Source organism: Heterocephalus glaber, unplaced genomic scaffold (assembly GCF_053883595.1).
Source record: "Heterocephalus glaber isolate CG9 unplaced genomic scaffold, H.glaber_assembly_v1.0 deba00000122, whole genome shotgun sequence".
NCBI lineage: Eukaryota > Metazoa > Chordata > Mammalia > Rodentia > Bathyergidae > Heterocephalus > Heterocephalus glaber.
This window is the reverse complement of record NW_028258138.1, coordinates 53525150-53543604: the sequence shown is the minus strand read 5'-3', so window position 1 is coordinate 53543604 and position 18455 is coordinate 53525150.

Below are 18455 nucleotides of genomic sequence, written 5' to 3'. Positions count from 1 at the left end.
ACAGATTTTCAGATATGTAATTATATGGACTATATATTAAAATGTATCATTAAAAGTTTGCAAGGGAATAGATTTAATACAAGACACATAATTTATAGGATTATTTTATAATATCCACCCAAAAATTCAAATGCAGAAGAGTGCAAGAGATTTGTCCACACACTACAGACTTAAAGAATCCAACCACAGGCCTGGATCCCAGAGCAATTTCCCCCATGGGTCTAGCCAGAGGCCAAAAGCCCAAGGCAAAGTCTCATGCAAGTTTGTATGGAGGATCTGCACCTAGAAGCCCCATGGGCCAGTGGTAGAAGCTAGAAAGCCTATGTCATTGGGGTGAAGGATTTGTGCCACCAGGCTGAGGGATCTACATGGGAGCCAGGAAGCAATGTTCAAGACAAAGACGATACTCCCCTGAAGAAACCGGTAGCCATATCCAGAAACAGCAAGGACCCAAATTCCTCCTATAATGAGAACAGCCAAGTTTGTATCAGGAAAAGCAGCCAAAGCAAGCTTCTCCAGGAAAATCAATAGCATTCAATCTTCCCCTCTGATAGGTCTCCCACCACCTTAGCAGCTATTATGTATAGTAGCTGCCCTCTTCCTATGGTGCCTTGCCCCTCCCCTGTGTGACATCATGCCAAGATGGTTGCTCCCACCAAAGAACAAACCCTTCTTCCCAGCATGCCCCTGTTCCCACCTAGACAGTAACCTAATACTCGCTCACCTCCTACCACCTAGTGACATCACCGGCTCCTCCATTCCCTAGTCACTACCTCACTCAACCCTGCCTCAGCCCCTACAAGCCCCACCCCAGTCTCTATAAAAGACTCTCCCTGCCCCAGCCATATTGCTTTTGTCTCTCCTTTGTTCAGAGACAGCCCGGCAGATCTATTCCCCTAATAAAGGCTTGTTGTGGCCTGGTCTGGTCTTGGTCTTCGGCCCTTTTACCTGACACCCTCTAGTTCTCCTTTTATACTTTGCCAACAATCCTCAAGTGGGTCTTCCACACCCAGAACCATGCTGACTTGGTTCAGCTGGGCATTCCAAATTGACCATTAGCTAATCCACTATAGTAAACCATTAATATCCATAATTTTTATAATATCCGATGACTTTAAAAATTGGTAATCCAAGTTTTCTTATGTAACTTTTAAATCTAATTCTAACTTTATTTTACCCAGTTATATTCATCATCAATATTTCAGTTTTAGCCATTTTGTTACCATTTACTCGAAGCATTTGTATGTATGTCCTTATTGCCCATTGATTTCCTTTCTCTAATTATTAGTAAAAATTATCCTTATAGCAGGAGGTGTAGCTTAGTGGTAGACTGCCTTCCTGGTATGCTCAAAACCCTGAATGTGATTTCCAGCTCTGCAAAGTGAGAAAAATAAATGACACTGTTCCTACACTTGTTGGTCCTTGAACTTAAAATGAACCAAGTTTTCAGGAAACAAGAGCAAATTATTATAAAACATAATAGCATAAAGCAATACAAATTTGTTTTCTGCTGAGGTGTGGTACAATATACCACCTCCAGATATTTCACTTAGACTAAATCACTTTGACTAATGATTAATTATAACTATAGACACTTGGAAAGAACAGATGGAGAAAGGGTATTCCAATCTTTTTTTCTTTCTGAAAAGAAGAACTGAAAGTTACCATGAGGAAGACAAATTCATTTTACAGGAAAAAAGAAATACTGTTTCATGAAGACTCACAAATAAAAGAAGTATCCACAAAAAGATCTTACTAAAGTAAGTATCTTCCTTTATCCTGTCTGTACAATTTATTTTTTCACATTTACTTCTATTTCTTGACTTTAATACAAAACCATGTAAGTTTTGTCATTTTCATCCATTTCTTTAGAAGGTGTAGCTGGGACCCTTGAGAGTAGATGTTGTTTTGCGGCACTGGACTTACAGCACTAGATTTTAGAACAACACATGACTTAAACAGCTTAAATAAAGGCACCTCCAGGCCTTTGTTTGTTTTTTTCTTAGGGCATGAGGAGATAAACAGTAATACTTGTCTGTCTTTCCATTGCTTGCCAAAATATCTGGTACCCAGAACTTGAAATAAAAAAGGTTTATTTGACTAACAGTTTCAGAGATTTAGCCCATGATCAGCTGGCTCCAAGGCAAAAATTTCATAATCAAAGGGAATGGTGAAGAAAAGCTGCTTATTTCACAGAAGCCAAGAAGCAAACAAGAGAAAAACAGCAGCAAAGAGAAAGAGGCCAGGCTAGAGATATGAACACCAAGGTCACAGCTTCTTGACCCATCCAGAAACACCCAGAAGAAGTGTGCTTTACTAATCCTCCAGGTGACTACAAGTCCAATCAAGTTGGCCATCACGGCTGTTTCCTACTCATCCCATCTTCTACAGTGTGCCAATGTTCCTTGACTGGTTGACCTCTTTCTACATTTTTAAAACCCAAGAATGAAGGTTGAATACTTTTCATATAACTGATCATTTCAGTTTTCTTCTTGGGAATACATCTTCCTCTAATTCTGACTTTTCTACCTTTCTTGTGGACTTTTTGAAGTCTTTGTACAATCATGCTGACTTAAGAGAATTTAAATCAATGATAGACCACATATAATAAGATGGTGGCCCCATAATATTAAAATGAAGCTGAAAAATTCCTTCCATCTAGTGACATAACCATCCTTACATCATTACACAATGCCTTACTCAATGACATGGTGATGCTGGTATAAACAAACAGTGCACTGGAATTTATATAAATGTATAGTATATACAGTTTTATACAGTGCAAAATACTTGATAATTATGAAAATATGTTGCTGGCTTATGTACTTCCTATATTATTCCTTTCATTGTTATTTTACAGTAGTGTATATAACTGTTCATACAAAAGTTTTCCAAGAAAACAGTGTGTTTCAGGCTACAGCTTCGTATATCTCATGTGTATCGCATTTCTTGATTATGTGAAGAGGTCATGTTAGGTGATTGATCTTTACCATCTAAGCTTCTGTAAACATACATTCTGCTGCTTACACAAAGATGAAATAGCCTAACAATGCATGTTTCATAAAGTAGTCCATCATTAAACTTTATATGACTGCAGTTACACGCCACAAAAATGAATGACTTATTGAAGATCAGCAGATATGTATCTTTAATATCATCTATCTTAATTCATGTTAAAATGTAATTTAACATATTCATTCTGACAATTAAGATATATTTCTCTTGAAGCGACCTTATCCTGTCTCCCAACGAGATGTCCCATTTCAGTCTAATGTCTATATCTGCTTTCCTCCTATTCACTTTTTTATGCAGAATACACACTTGTGCCTTTGCTTATGTTCTTTTTATACAAGAAACAGTGACACATCATTCTATCTGCCCTAATTGTACTAAGATTTCTATGTCAAATCTAATCATTTCTCTTCTGTGAGAACTCATCTTACTTTTCGAGCTCCTAGAGGTCTTTCTTTGCTAAAATTTCAGAATATTTATACATTCTTTGGAACAATAAAGCTTATACATGCTGAATTAATTAATGAATGATCTTATTTATTTTTTCTGGTTGTTTCATCTCCTTGAAAGAATTTGAATCCCTGTTGAATGAAAAATTATCATACAATGTTACTCTTGCTCAATTATGTTTTCTTCACAAACTCAGATTAACTGTTTTCCTGTAATAGAATTACATTTCATGGTTAAATTAAACAAAACAATGTTAAGACAAGCCTAGCCTTGTAACTTTTATTATGTAAATATTTTTGTTCAAGTAGAAAGCTCTAAATTGAATAATATGATAAAATTTTCATCCAATGAAGCATAGTCCAACATTAGTTTTCACATTTTATGATTTTGCAAAATAATTCTTGGTAGAAATTTACATTTACAAATTTACAAAGCCAAGATTAAGATTCCATAGAATAAGTCTGAATTTCAATTCCACATTTTACCTCTGTATTTAACTTGTTATTCTATAGTTTTCTCATGGTATCTGTTCCATGAGCCACAAACCTTTCTGATACTGTCAAGCTAAAAAAATGGAAAACAATTTTTCAAATAAATAAAAAGACATAAGTAATATTAAGAACATATCCCATTAGTTTTGGGGTTCTTTTAATGAAAGTGATCCCAGATGTTATTTTACCTCCTCCAAAGGTGTTGACTAAAGTCACTAGAGAACCATTCAATTACTATTTCTGCACAACATGGAATGTTACTTTACTTGCTGCACAGTAAATAACATGGGATTATAATGATTTGGCAAGCTGGCATAACTCAGCTACCTAACTTGTTCTTTCTTCCCATTGTAATTTTCTACTCTCTTATATAACAAAGTTTGAGAGCCCTATGGACTATAGTGAATATATTTTTTATGCTCAATATCTGGGACTTTAAAAATATTGAGTTTCTTCCCCTGTTCATTTCTCATTAAGTATATATAGGTCTATGAAGCCTGCAAACACCAGTAATTGCCTCAGTATGTGTCAAGACAAGGATGTCTCAGTAATATAAACCATCCATAATGTACATCAGAGATTTGTTGCAAACAGAAGTAATTAAATACCAACAAAACATATCTTCTATGTATGTACAGTACTGTTCTGTGAGAGTCCTATTTGCAAAAATGAGCCAATGCCTAATTTTTAAAACTTTTGGAAGATTCTGAGAGAATCCCTCATAATTTTTAAACATAGAAAAAAATCTTGATTCTTTCTATGACCACAGAAAGATGAATTCTGTGTTCTAGTGAATTAAGTAAGCTAGAGGAGGAACAATCCAGTTAATGATAATATATAATATAAAATAATGTTGAAATCATGTCTCAGTTTTCTAAATGTAAAGAGCATCCTGATTTTCATATTGCTTACCACATACCTGGAATTAATTAAATTTAATTTTCTCAGAAACTAATTATACTAAAATTCGACTTTATTTACATGATAGATGTTTTTGCATTCAAGCTGGCAATAGTTCCTATAGAATAACTGCAATTGTTTAGAAAAGAGAATAAAGGAGCATTGCATCACATTTTTATCTTGTTTGTGAGTCTTGGGAGTACCTCCTAATATTGCTCTGGGGAAGTACGAATTTTGACCTGTCATTCCATTGACAGTGCACACACATAGGCACAAAAAATTAAAAGGAAGACTAGAAATCAGAGATCCAGAACAGATTTGCTAAGGAATAGATGAAGTGCATAGATGTGAAAAATAGGTCCAGCAATTTCATTACTAAACATATAAACGAAAGATGTCAGTATTTGTAATATATTTACAACACTATGTTCATTATACTACTAGCCACAATAGCCAATATGTGGAATCAGACTTAAGTGTACATCAACAGATCAATTGATAAACAAAATGTAGCATATATACACAATAGAATACTAATCAGCTTTTCTTTTAAAGTAAATCTTGTTCTTTGTGACATTTGTGAACCTGGAGGACATTGTGTTCTGGGAAATGAGCCATGCACAAAATGACATATATCTCAGTTATACGTGAAATAATCTCATGTATATGAGGAAGCTAAACAGTTTGAAAGTAAAGATTAGAATGCCGATTACCCAGAGTTGAGACTATGTCTGTAAAATGATACAGTCTTAGGAAGAATAATTAAAGAGATCTATTTTGCAACACAGTGACTATAATTATAAACAATATATTGTACTCTTGAAGATTACTGAGAAAATAGATGTGTTTTAAGCACAGTAAATAAATTCATCTGCTAATACATATCAACTACCTCTAGTCACTTGATAATGTATGAATTTTCAAACATGTTTTACATAATATATATATATACTCCCATTTTGTAAAAAAAAATTAAAAGTAAAGAAATAACACTAGTCATATATAATATGCATCTGGCAAAATGTTGGACCTAAGTCTGAAATCCACAGAAGAATACAGGGATATTTAAATAACATTTAACACCTCATAATTTCTTACTGTCATGTTAGAAATTTTGTATAATTCTTATCTGACCAAAAATATACAGTTTATATTATAATCCTAATAATAATTAAACTGTAAGTCAGATACTTCAAATAATTGCAATAATAACATCTGAGAAGGTGAAGAAGTTATATTTATTTATTTCATTAAAAAATATCTGTTAGAGGCTAGAAGTTTAAGGAAGAAAGTGAGATGTCTAGGACTTACAAAGACCAGATATTGAAGGAGCTACACTTAGATAAAAGCTGTAATAAACATAACACAGATTCTAAAGATTAGTGCATAAAATAAAATGAAGAATTAACCTTGAGTGATACAGGTTTTATCATGGCAACTAGGCAAAAGCCTAGAGAGTTTACCATCATACTATAAAGCATTATGATTTGTGAAAAGCAGTAAGAATTTGTTCAATGTTTCACTTTTTAGCAGGCTTTTAGAGATTATATGCTCTTAAACCATCTAAATATATTAGAATTCTTTTGATTATCTGGATGAGTTATGTGTTTCACTTATGCTCAATATCATGTTTGAATTCCACCATGCTAATATTCATAACTATCATACACTTACTTTCCATTTATAGCATATGAATATAAATTATTTACCTTAATTTTTGATAATTTTTGGTTGTAGTTTATAATTACTTTGTTTTTAATGTAATTGCTATCACAGAAGGCTGTCACGATGACCCATGTAAATGTCTGATTGCAAGAGACCTCTCTTGGTATAATAGCACAGTTTGTGGCATTCATAGCATAAATTATATAAGCATAAATCATATAGTGTGTTCATCCTCACCTTCACAAAGCTATGCAGTGTATTACTCTTCAGCATAGTTAAATACTGTCATATTGCCTACAGTATTATTTGTGTCATTTTCTATATCCTGAATTTCTTCTCTACAATGACAGGTATACAAAATATTTCATTTTACTTTTGCATGTTTAAAATTCTCCTTTCATGATTAGGAAAGATTTTAAATAGTTTTTCATATATGCTATGTAGCCTATATATCTTAATAACTACTAATCATGGATACTAGAGAGAACAAACAAGAGTCAGGGAATTGTGAGAGCCCATTTTATAATGAGGCTTTTTAATGAATATGTTGATGTTTCATTTCAGTTTGGAGTTTAGCCTAGGTAAGTTAGAAACTTATTGAAGGGGGAGGGGTTAGAGATATAACTCTGTGAAGGACATAGGTTCAACCACAATTGCTGCCCCCCATCCAAAAAAAGAGACTTTGGATCTTATTTAAACTTGATGTTTTATCAGTATCTTCCACCTTGCTCTGGCTGGTGAAAGGGACACTAAGTCTTGTTGTTGTTAGGTGGTATGAAACTTCAACATTCTCCACTAGACATTCACTGACAAAGGGTACAATAGAATTATTCCTTTTACTGATGTAAGTGGAGTGAAAGTTCAGATTTTCCTCCAAAAAATTTCTCCTCAAATATCACCCCCACAATGAGAGTCACATTGTAACTATTCCCAATGAGGCTTCAACTGACAACATGGAAAAGGAGGTGGCTTTATTAAAATGGAGGAATAGTAAAAAGTCCTAACTTTCCAATAAATCTACCAAAGAACAACAGGACTGCCTAATTATCCTCTCTAGGTTATTCTGTAGATGAGATCTGTTGTATGGCTTCTTTTTCTGTCTCTGTATTTTCTCTTCCCTAAAAATAATTATTATGCCATCCCAAATTCAAAATGAATTATTGGGCAATTTTCTTTGACATACCTACTTGTCTTCCTTTTATATATCTTAATCATACCTATAGTTATTGATGACATAATTTCTGAAGTAATTTTAGAAAGAATAACAAAAGGAAAAAGCATATACCTGCTGTGTTTGGAAAACAAAAAAATGCACATCTTTTATTTACATATAGTCATAAAAATGTTTTAGTTTTTAAAAGAAATTAAACTTTTTTTACTGCAGGCTTATAATGAGAAATTTCCCCTTTTATTTGCTTACCAACGTGATTACAATTTGCTCTAGTTGTTTCTGTTAATATCATTTTGAATTGAAATCAACATTTCATGAGATGAGAATACAAATATCATCATAATTACTGGAAGATTTTTTTTGTCTTTGCACATAATTAGCATAAATATCTGAATAATGAACCATCTGGAAAAATTTTTGAAAACATTAAAGTTATATCATAATATAGTTCTTATTAAAAATCATTATTCCAAAATTTGGTAGACCTTATAAATTAAATCATTTGTATAGCCACACAAATAATCCCAAATTATTTAAACATTGTTAACATTTCTTATTTATGCAACAATATTTGACTATGATACAATTCCAATACAAAACTAGACTATTTGGTCAGATAAAACAGACTGTATTTGAGTTCAAACAGATTTAATTATAGCAATGAATTTTGATCACATGTAGCCATTAACAAGAAACATCCAAATATATAAGGCCACATGTTAATGGATCTACTTTATTTTTTTTAACTGTGATATTGGAGAAATGCATCTATAAATGTGATAAAAATATACAACAAAGTAGATATATAAAGGTTACACACAGTGCAAATGAGCACATATAAAACTTGAAGAATCTGAATAAAATGGATAGATCGCACCAATTTCAATATTCTTATCATTATTGGTGAACACAGGGCAAAAGGTACATGGGATCTGTCTATATTACTTATTATAACTGTTGGCTAATCTACTGTTATCACTCAACAAAAATTTAACTAAAATTCTCCTTAATAGAAGAAACATTCAAAACCAGAGGAGTACAGAAGTGACTGGATTCTTTCTTGTAGCTAAGTACACTATATATACACTGGTGATATTCATAAATTCTAAAGATAATGATTAAATATAATATAATTAAAGGAAGAGAAAACAGCTGGATCATTAAGTGGTTAAAACAAGAGAAAGACGTTTTTGCTTGCTTTGTGATGAAAAACTCTAACATCAGAGTTGTTCTCCATAAATACCAATGTCATAAAATAATGTACAAATATGGACTTTTAAAAAACATTACTCAAGCATTTTTAGGCCGTAAAAATTGTTGATAAACATAAGTGAAAAAAATATTTGGTGATCCAGTGAGATAAAAAATACCCTTCTATTTTAAATTCCTCAAAAAAAGCAATTGACAAAAATATTACAATGTAATAACAAATGAATATGAAGAATTCAGGAGTCAGTGGCAGTCTTATTGGGTAGGATGAACAATTAAAAGAGGTGACCAGAAGGTCAGTATCTGTAGGGATTAACATCTGACGGGGGGCCAGTAGTGGAGGAAGGAAGGTGAGAATCCTGTGTTCTTGAGTTGTAGGGCCCTGAGCTGCATCCTTATCTATGGAGTACAATAAAATTATAGGACATCTTTGAATTTTAAAAATCATTACAGTAAAAGATACATAGCCTTTGCATTAAACCTCCTCAGGATACTCCCACTCTTAAAATACATCTATTCCATCATTCTTGGCACTTTCTGAAGCAGTTATGAAAACTGTTTTTGTTCAGTGTCTCTAGTAGTACTGTTGTGATTGCCTTAGTGTTCTCAGTGTCAAAATATTGACATTTATTGGTCATTTTGATTCTGAGGAAGAGTCAGAATGTGCATGATCCTTGATTCAGTGATTAGGTGGCTGAGAACACTCTATATTGCTTTTATTTGAAAGAAATTCCCTTATCAGAAGTGGTGTGTAACATAGAGTGTTATTATGATGGAGGATGAAACAATTTATCTGCTTCTCGGGCTTCCTATGCACATCATTTCTTAGATACTGTAGTAAGCCATTATAATATTCAGAGGTTCATCATAGTGTTCTTTGGTACAAGGTCAGCTCCCACAATTCCATATTCAAGATTAAAAAGCAATCAACATATCCTTGTGTTCTATCATAATTGATGCCCCCACACACACACACACAAAGAAGAACTTGGTGATTTCCTTTGAGAACTCTGTATCTTGGTCTCAGGATCATAACCATAATCCCAAGTTCATCTCCCATTGTGATATTTCTTAAAACTTGGAATGTGAAGTGGCAAAATCATTTAACTCCAATAAAACTGACAAAATTTCATGTTCGTAGGTTTTTGGTCATTCATGATTTATGACACCATTTAAAACACACCTCAATTATAGCTCATAACTGACTGAATTGTAAAGTTGAAACTCGTCATATACTGTTACTAAAGTTCAGTGGTCCGCTTATATTGAAGATATCTACCTTGTTGATGGATGACAGCATCAGCATTCATCATATTTCCTTTATCACATTGTGTAGGACTTTAAAGTCTAGAATTATGTGATCCTTAGCAGAGCACATCTGAGATTGAGTTAATATATTTGAGGTACATTGATGAGGAGATAGTTGAAATTTGACTTTTCCTTACTCAGAAAGATTGAAGAATAAGGATCACATTCTATAAATAAAAGAATTGCACTCAAATCCTGAAAATAAAAATGAAACAGAACCAGCTAATCAACTTAAGTCTAGAAACCATCCAAGTAGCCTACCATTAACATAATAGCCTTCCAGAGAAAAGAAATAATCTATAATGGAAGGTAATATAATCTATCTTTACACTGTCCTTTTGTAACATTAATGTAACATAAAATAATTATTCAAATGACAAAAATGCCATTTGTAATTTAAAATATTAAAGGATATAGGTCAACTAAATAGGATCTTAAATAACATAAATATTGAAATTAGTTAACAGGCTTGAAATATAATATTAAAAAGATAGTTTAGTGCAAAACATAGGAAAGAAATTGGTAAACATATTAAAATCAAGAAAGAATCTGTAAATTAGACATCCAAATGGAAACACTGAAAAATAAAATAAGGTATTGGAATATAGAATTTTTAGACAGAAATAACAAACAACCGGATAGAGCAAAAAATTTTAATGAAGTTGTATTGTGTCAATAGAAAATACAAAGCTTAAGTACATGAAAATGAAAACAAAAAATAATATTAGAATACCTAAGACCTGTGCATAAACATAAAAATTTCAAATCTAAATATAATCGGCATTGTAGAAGGAGAGAATAGAAAATACTAGACAGAAAAATATTTAGGATGAAATGTCATCAACTTAAGAACCATGATAGTGTTCAACTTCTTCATGAAGGACATCAACTTAAGAACTTAATGAAATCCAAGCAAAATAGATATATCACAAACCACCACTAAGTACAACATATCCAAGATGCTGAAATTCACAAATAACAAGTGTAAAACAAGGTCAGACAAAATACACAGGATGCATTCTAAGGGGAAAAGTTTAAAGTAATGACTTCTCTATTGTAAATCACAATGGAAAACAACATAAAATATATTGAAGTGCTAAAAGGAATTAAATCAATCTAGAATTCTATAAATAGTATCTCTTTTATAGTGGAGTATGAAATAAAGACATTTGCAAAGAAATATAAGTTTTCAAAAACTTTATGCTACAAAAATAAAGCACAGTGTCTTTATTTTTAGGAACATAATTCCATGTGGATGTGTAGATCTAAGGAAAAAAAAGCTGAATGGAAACTATAAATCTGTAGATAAATAACAAAGTGGATTTAAAATTTGTTCAAATATTGTTGATTAAGAATAACAAATTAATAGCAGTTTATGCTGCTATTCATAATAAATGCAAAATAACAGATGTAGAAGAAAAAAAGAGAATTAACCAATTTTTAAATTTTTACATTATTAGGAAGTGATATATTTATCAGTGTTGACTGTGATAAATTGTAATGTCTAGGAGTACATCTAAGAATTAATACAAATATATATAGATAAAAAATGCAATAGGATAGACATCAAATTAAAAAATGCTTGATTATCTTGTCAAAAGAGAAAGAAGAAAAAAATTTGGTTGATTCACATCTTGCTTAAATAAGCTTAATATATTTTGAGTAGTATATCTATAAAGGTTTTTAATGCTGCTTTTATATTTTCAATTTTTAAAAATTCTGAAAGAATCACATGTTAAACTTCGAAAAGCAATGTTTTGTGTGTAAGGGGCTGTGACCGTCAAATTGAGCTCTGGGGTTTCATTCAGCCTTTCTTATGGAGTTCTAAAACTATGTGTAATATGCCTTCGATGACAAAAAGATATACTTAAGTTCACTAGATGTCAAACCTCATTGCTAAAATAGAGATTGGCTGGAACCATTAGGAAAATGTTATAATTATTTTAATTAGGTGGATTTTTTTGTGGTTTCTTTTGTTCCGTGGTTTAATTTCTATGATTCACATACTTGTGATTATAAAATAAAGTGCTCTCAAATTTGAAAATGCATATATATGACTATTATTAGATTTAATGAATACGTTATGCTACCTCACATTTCTCAGGCAAAGCATACAAAATGTGAAAAATAATGCAATGCAGTAACATTTTTCCAATAGAAAACTCAATTCCCCCACCCAAGACAAATGAAGATCTCATGGTAGAGACTTAGGTAAAATATGTGTGAAGTTATGTATTAAATTTTATTCTTTTCACAATAGTAGAAAGAAAAAATTTCTAGTGAGAAAATGTGAAGTTAATAAACCTCATTTTCAATGCATTCTGTGTATCTGCAATTCTCCCTTTCTTTGGTGAATTTTTTTTCTAAAAAAGAAAATGGACTTTACAGGGAAAAGAGCAAGCACACATTACATAAGTTTTAAGCGCATCTGCAGACTGAGCTATTTGCATTTTCTAAGAAATACGTAAATAGACTATGGTATTTTCTTGAAATACATTTGGAAATCTTTAGGCTCTATTTCTCTTTCCTCTCCTCTTCCTCCTCCTCCTTCTTTTACTTCTTCTTTTTCAATATTTATCTCCTCATATATAGTCAAAGCCTACTGAATTCCCACTTTTTAAAATTTTACTTTATGGACTTTCGGGTACCCTTCTACCCTTATGTTAAGAAGTCTATAAGATCACATGTAAAATACTTGTTTAATGACTTGAAGATTTTGTTGCTTGGAATTTGACTCAACATTACATTTTTTCAAGAGGAAGGAACATCAGATGTTTTCCTGTGCTTTTTCTTTCCGAGAAAAATTCATTGTTCCCAGAACAACAGACAGTTTGCAGCACATGCTGTGCCTCCTCCCTTCAGTTCTGTACAAATTTCCCTCTAGCGATAGTTTACTGCAGATATATAGAGAGTACGCCTCTGTAATCCAGGGGTTCTGTGGTTTTTCCTCAGCTGTCAGGCTTTGCTTCTGTTTCTTTTCCCTGTCGTAATAGCAGATCCATCTGAGGCTATGAGTGATGATCCATGAAATCTTCAGAGGCACAATTTGCTGGGCATACTGAGTGAATCAGATACTGCAGCACTTACAAAGAAAAATCCCCACTTTTGACCTTAAAATCTTAGAAATAATTGAAAAGTGAATTAAAACTGACTATAATCTAAATATATCACATAAAATATTAAATATGTACTACAAAAAAATCTCATAATAGAAAACTTGGTCATGTACTCTCACCTGTTAAAATTAGGGAGATATGTTATAATACATGATGTTTTATGTATTTCTGCAGATTATTGTAGCAAGAAGAAATAAGTGAGAATAGCATTCAATCTTCTAAAATATGTGTGAGACTTTGTGCTTCTGTTTTTTCTTTTCCCATTTTTAATGGTAAATCTTTCATATTTCTTTATACAGGAGTCATTATATAGAAAGTACAATAAAAAAGAAATGAACACATCATTTGAAATAGTGAAAATTTTATTTTTTTGAATGATTAAAATAGGTTTTATCAGGGAGATATGCTTCCATTAAAAAACAAAGCACAATGTGTACAATATGTGTATTACATGGTTACTACAACTCAGTACATGCTATCCTAGAACAGAAATCAGGTAGGCACTTTAAAGAATAAATATTCTCATTCATAACAACAATAAAGAAATTTGCTTGCCTAATGCCTAGAAATAGAAATTTCTAACAAAATGACTAGTCATTCTTTCAAAGCATTTGTTGTTCAGAACTATAGCATTACCTTGAATCAGCACCACACACAAGAGAAGGAGATTGTTGTGAATATGTAGTTAGGTGTGATATGTGGCTGTGCTTCTCTTTTTAGAAGCACATATAACATTTTCATAAGGGATTACAAGCTGTAAAACATTAACTATTTATTGTACACTTATGCCATTTGGCACTAAAAAGAAGGTAAAATTTACCCTTTCCTTTCTTAAGGCAATAAAACAAAAATCAAAAGGAGAAACCACACACAGTCATTCAGTAGAATTTTGAAGTGACATGGAAGCCCTCTTCAAGAAATGAAGACCACAATATGCACCTACTGTCTGACACTTACATACTGAATTGGACAAGGGGTAGTAAGTCATTAAAATGTGACAAAGAAAAAAGACTTAAGCTAGGATAATAATTGTATGGATAAGTGGCTCATAAAATAAGGTCAAGTGTGGCAAGGTTTGCTTATATAAGTTTTCCTGGTCTTCAACTTTCTGTCTTTGATCAGAAGAATGCAACTTATGATCTGGAAGAGAAGAGAATTTTTTTTTTTTCAGTATCAGGGATCAAACTCAGGACCTTGTGCTTGGGAGGCAAGCGTGACACAGAGCTAAATCCCAGACCCAAGAACAGCATTTTTTATATGAACATTTCATCTCCCAAATTTAAAAAGAGCATCATGAAAGTCGGAGTGATCTTGCACTTAATGTTTTTCAAATGCTTTTAACTGAAAAGTCATCAATCTCTCAGAGTGACATATTTTAGCTTGGATATTCTTTACTCCTTCAGCACAAATGAATTCAAGAAAGGTCCACAAATGTTCATTAAAATTGCTTTTAAAAGACATTAAATCTAAAATTTTCTTGATATGGTTTCCTTGATATGAGTCCATTCTGGACATAAGAGCTTGACTCCCAGAGAAAAAAATAGATGGGTTACTGAGGAACACGTTTCAATTATGTACAATCCCTATGAGACTTGTGATTACTTTTAGATTGTGCCTAGTATTATGCTGATCTAAACTCTAGACTATAACTCACAAAATTAGAGCCTGAGTCCAGATTACACTATTAAATAAGTTCATGGAAGCATCAATCTGCTGAGGTCATATCCTAATCAAGTCCCTAGTTCTGAGTTTTCTTCCCTGAGAGACTCTGGGGCAGCTGCACACCTTATTAGATGTGGCTACCTCTAGTATATTTCTTTCAGTAACAGTTTTCACTTAAATTTCTCCAATTATATAAATTATTTGAATCCAGTAATTAATAGCAATGTATGTAGAATAGACAAATACCATTAAATTAATGAAATTTAGGGATTAGATGAGAAGAAATCAGAAGCACATTTCTAGGATGAAAGTTCAAGATGAAGAATCATGAAAAATAAAGAGAAAAATACAAATATTATAAATTAATAAAAAGTGTGAAACAATGTAGGGATAATGTTTAATAATCAGTCTCACATAATTTTTGATCAAGAGATGTCTCTCAAATAATATAGCCAACTTCTAATGAATAATGCTATAAATGGCTGAAAAGAGTAGGATAAAAACTGTGGCAAACTCTTGACCTTTGGAGTCATGCCGTCACAAAGAAAGAGGAAATCATCTGAAACAGAGCTGTACTGCACAGCTACACAATAACCCTGTTGTGAGAGTGAACTATCCTAGACTTGTAACTGGATCTTGTAACTGCATAATGTCAGGACCTTTTAAATGTCAGAATTTAAAGAGGGCTTTGGGTCCCTTCTGTCTGCCCTATATGGCTGAATTGAAATAAATGAATATTTGCTTGTTTAAAAAATGTCCTGAATTCTCTCTTATGATCAGAGATTGCATAGCCATATTTTTTTTAAGTAAAAGAAATATAAAGGTTAAGGGAATTTAGTACAGAAGAAGAACACTATTGGAATTTTGGCCTTCTATTAACCTCATAGTAGAAAAGAGTTAAGGCTAAAACTCTACAGCAGACTTCAAATAAATAATTGAACCCCACTGAATTCTTTATAAAACATGTAAGCACTTTAAAGAAATACTTCCTATATCAAATATATATTAGTTTAATATATATGATTCCCATTGTTGAAAAGTGGCAATAATAAAAATTTAACAAATATGATTACTTGGAAACAGGTCTTTAATATTCTGACTTGATTCTGTTAATCTTTGTCTTCCTCTTTTTCTTTCCCCCAAAACATTTAATTCATACATATCTATGTACCATTACTGAATACTGACCTTGAAATTTAATAATTGAATTTTTTGCACAATCTCAGTTTGGCAAGAGAAAATTCCTACAGGATTTTCATGAAACATACGTTTATTTTAAAGATAGGAATTTTTTTTTCTCTTTCAAGCCTGCTTAATATACTTCAATATTTCTGCAAGAGTTGAAGACTTACATAAGATTCTCTCTTTGGGATGTCACCTCTCCTTTGCGAAATTCTAATGTCTATAAGAAGCTGTGAAAAGATATATTAATGAGAAGTAGATAAACTAAAATTTGAAAATTAACTTTAAAAGAGACAATTTGTTAGAAGAATGAGAAGAATTCTGATGGGTGAGTTTAAAGTGTATATCGGATCATCAGCATGCCACATTATTTTAGCAATTAGCTGAATTCCTTCACTTGAACTAAATCAAAACATAGACATCACTAAAGTAGATGGATCTTGAATGGAGTGGAATAAATTTTTTAAAAATTAGACAAGAGTGAAAAGAAAAATGATGGCACTATAATATTTATGTGAATGCTTTTCTGGTAAATTCTAGGTCTTAAAACAGCATAAAATGATAACACACTTATGCTATTGAATTTTATTTTGTTTTATTTCAAAATAAATTAAAGCTGTGAGATAAATATTTAAAGTTTAAAAAATTCTGGTAGTGAAATAAATTTGAGAATTTCATTGAAAAAGCATCCAAAATTTTTGAGCCTTTTTTTGTAAATCTTGGTTGGTAATCAAAAATTATATGATATTTAGGAGAAATGCTAAATATGACTCATTTTGGATTTTGATATAATGTGTTAAAGGAAAAGGAAGGAGGAAAAAATTTCATAATGGAAGTTTTTATTACAGGCTTGAAATAATTTGCTTTCTTTTAAGTTTAGTAATCTCTTTTTATTTGCAAAAAATAATTTGAATATATATTAGACAAGAAAATAGGTGCAAACTGTAGAAAATATAATATAGAAATATTACTAAGAACACAATTTGCCTTCAAATTCTTATCCTTAAATATATACTAATGATTTTAATAACTCTATTTTTTTTTTTTTTTTTTTTTTTGGTATCAGAGATCAAACTCGGGTCCTTGCTCTTGCAGAGCAGGCGGCAAAACCACTCAGCTAAATCCCCAGCCCAATAACTCTATTTTTTTAAACTGAAGTAAACATCAAGTACCATGTAAAATGCATATAAATATTCATTTTAAGATAATTAACTACACAATAATATTATACTAAATTTTCTAATATTAAAAAAATCATTCTTCGTTTTCAAAGGAAAACATAGAAGATTATTAAAACCAACACAGATTTTAAAAATTTCTTCCACATGAGCCTCATATGAAGTATGATTTTATACATAACTTAAAAATTACAATAAAGTCAAGGTACCAAACTGCTCTAACAAATGGTTAATATAGACAAACTTTGCTTGTAAAAGTTACCATGAAACTGTAATAAGTTTATGGAGCTCTTTTGTTTGCATAATGTTGACCAAATACATATTACCTTATGCAATTTGGGTGGCAACTTGCTTTTTGCTCTATTATTTTGATATTCAGAAAAGTTGAGTTAAACATACTTCTCTATTCATAAAGCACAATCAAATTTATCCCACTCTGGAAGGTAAAGTAAATATGTTCTAACCTCATTAGGATCAACATTGTTTTATGCTTTAATAATATCTATTAAAATTAGCCAAATTTTCAACTTATCATATACATTTTCATATGCTCATAGGTTTATCAATTTCCTCTATACTATCTCATTGTGTATTTTATTTCTTTTTTTTGTTTTGTTTTTTGTCCTGATGCTATTCTTTTTTTTTTTTTGTATTAAATTCTTTTATTGGTACATTGTAGGTATACAACACAATTACATTTCTCATTGGGAATTGTACCTTTACATAATGCATCTTGGTTCTTATTTTTTTTCCCATTCCTAGCCCTCCTTTCATGCCCTCCACCCTTACCTATTTACAAAGACTTTATTTCCATTTTTTCCATTTCTCATCATTTTTCCTTTGCCTTCTTTCCTTTCCCCTGCCCCTCCAATACCCCTACCCATTTGGACCTTTTCTTTCTATTTTACCTTATTGATTATTCATTCTAATCATTGGTGCATTTTAGGTATACAATATAATGACATTCATCAATGGAAATTTGCACCTTTACATAGTCTCTCTTGGTTCTTATTTTTCACCCTTGCCCAGCCCTCACTTCAACCCCTCCAGTCCTCCCTGTTTACAATGATTTTACAAGGATTTCTTCATATTTCAGATTACCTATTATACA